We start from the raw sequence: 2,816 nt of genomic DNA on the forward strand, positions 1-2,816 counted from the left end.
GGTACGGGCGCGACACTGAGGGTTGCGATCCGTTGCCGGTCACGAAAAAAGACAAAAAAGGAAAAAAAATAAAATAAAATAAATTACTCCTCTCAGTAAAAAAGTGGCTCTCAAAGAGTAGTCCCTAGACCAGCAGCATCAGCATCACTCGGGAATGTGGCAGAAATGGGAATTATCAGACCTTACCCCTCCCATCAGAGACTCCGGCGTGGGGCCCAGCCATCAGCATTTAGCATACCCTCTGGAGGTTCCGGTGCACGCTCACGACTGAGAACCACTGCAGTGAAGCATTGTCTCCAGGAGGCTCTCAGGAAAAGGCTGCTTCACCCTTGGGGAATTCTTCACAGTTCTCTGAATAGTGGGGCCAGGTGACATGAGTGGTGAATGGAAAGCTCCATGAGGGCAGGGACCTTGTCCAGCCTGTTCCCAGTATCTCCAGGGCCTGGCGCAAGCTGTGCTGAATGACTGAAGAGTGTTGACAGAGAGGGAGAGGAGAGAACTGTCTCTGGTACTGAGAACCGGGAACGCGGGAACCTGCCCTTTCTCTTATCCTGTCTCAGTTCCACGGAATGTGAGCCTAGTGATTCTAGTGTTTCAAGATACAGATTTCTGGCACAAGTGGGCCTTAAAGGCCTGCCTCATCACCAGGAAGGGCCAGGGACTCATTCCATCACTGGTCCTGCCTCAGCTCCTGGGACTTGTTCAAGGTCCATTTGTGGGTCTCCAATGTGGTGCGTGAATGTGGCTGTGGGTACACTACTTGACAGGCAATTTACAAGATTTTTTAAAAATTTTTATTTTGAAACAATTTCAAACTTGCACCTAAGTTGCAAGAATAATGTAAAGAACTCTGGAATATCCTTGGCCAAAGACCACATTCGAGTTTTGCTAATTGTCCCAATAACATCTTTCACAGGTGCAGGAGCATGCTCTGCATTGGTTGTTAGTCTCTCCAGTCCCCTTCCCTATGAGGAATTGTCGGGGTAATGTTGCTATACACCATGCTCACTCGTGGGCAATTAATGGGATCTGTGAGTCGCCCTCAGAATCCTTCCTCCATGTAAGAAGCCACTCCCTGGACATCTCAGCTGAATCTGCAGTGGATTCTCCCTGGGGTGAGCAGGGACTATGAAGTCTATCTAAAGCCGGGCGGGACTCAGTCGATGGCAGGTGACAGAAGTCCAATGCAAACTAACATACACTCAAAAGGGTATTGATTGGCTCTCAACTGGGCGGTCTAGGAGCATTCCCACCCCAGGCACGTCTGTACCCAGGGGCTCAACAGATGTCCTCGAGTCTCTCTCTCATAATCTCTGCTTTCCCCCGCGTTGGCAGGAAAGGTGCCCTGGTCACCTCTGTCATCCGTATCAATCCCCCCAAGAGGGGCCCGACTATCTCTGCTTGGGTCACTTGTCTACCCCTGGATTAGTCGGTTTAAGCCGAGGATGGGCTGCTCTGATTGGCCATTTCGGCAATGTGCCCGCCTCTGGGCGGGACTCCTTTGATTGATAGCCCCACCCATGGGCGCGTGATATTCTGAAAAGGAAAAGAGGGGTTCTCCTGATCACTGGCGAGTAGTCCGCATGGGCAGCTGTCCACGGAGCCAGGAATAGTAATACTGCCACCAGCGGTGCAGTGACTAACATTTACTGAGAGCTCGCTGGGTTCCCGGCACTGGTCTCAGTGCTTTATCTGTATTAGCTCGTATAATACTCAACACTTTTATCTTAAAAATAACAACAATAACAAAAAACACAGTTAAAGTGGAAACTTAAAAAAAAAAAAAATTTTTTTTTTTTTTTTAAATGCGATAGCCTTTCGGTGCAGCTTTGAGCCCCGGGAGCAAGCGCCTCAGCCCTGGACAGTTTGCTGTCACCTGGAGCAGAAGGCAGAGCCCCAAGGGACGAGAAACAGGACGGGCGAGTTTAGAGCAGTGGTTCTCACTGGGCCGCCCATTAGAATCCCTCCGCAGCCTTGCAAAACCCGCAGACTCGTTCATCACCTGAGGTGGGGCGCAGGCATCAGTATTCTTTAAGGCTCCCCAGGTGTGAGTTCAATGTCCAGCCGAAGCGGGAACTAGTTTAGAGGCCTTGTGGCTTTGTGGAAATAGGTGGTTTTAACATTCACCTGTGTTTGAGAGTTGGCTCTGTCATTACAAGCTGTGTGACTCTGTCAGTCACTTAGCTTCTCTGAGTCTCAATGTCCTCATCTGTGGAAAAGGCATAAGGCCTTCTTCCTTACGAAGGGGTCGTGAGGGCCGAATGAGACGATGTCTCTAACGCCCCTAGTACAGAGCTGGCACACAGCTCCATCCTTACTGTTGAGGAGGGGGCAGAACAGATCAGGGGTCACAGAGCCACCCCGGGAAGCAGAACGGCACCAACGACTCGCCATCGCTGGGATGGGGCTGTGGAATGGACTTTCTGGATTGCTGGGACCCCCGGACCCCAAGCCCTCCCACCTTGGGCTTGCGTCCTCACCCAGTGGCTGAGGCTTCCATTCAGAAGCCAAGATCTGTGATGGGATGGGCGGGGTGAGCGCACTGACTTAGTCTCACCACCAGGTGGCGACAGGAATCCACCCACTGGACGAGGACCGCAGCCTGGCCGAAGGAGAGGACGACCGGGACTTTAAAAGATCTAACAAAGATACTAGAGGACTTAAAAAAAAAATCTTTTTTTTTTTTTTTTTTTTTAGTATTAGGTTTATACTAAGGCTTTTTTTCTCTCATTTCCACTTACTTCCTGCAACAGTCCTGTGATAGAGCCATTACCCTCCTTTAGGGGGTGAAGAAACTGAGGTGGTTTTGGTAACCG

The sequence above is a fragment of the Galeopterus variegatus genome, unplaced genomic scaffold, assembly GCF_000696425.1.
Source record: "Galeopterus variegatus unplaced genomic scaffold, G_variegatus-3.0.2 Scaffold7078, whole genome shotgun sequence".
Classification (NCBI taxonomy): Eukaryota; Metazoa; Chordata; class Mammalia; order Dermoptera; family Cynocephalidae; genus Galeopterus; species Galeopterus variegatus.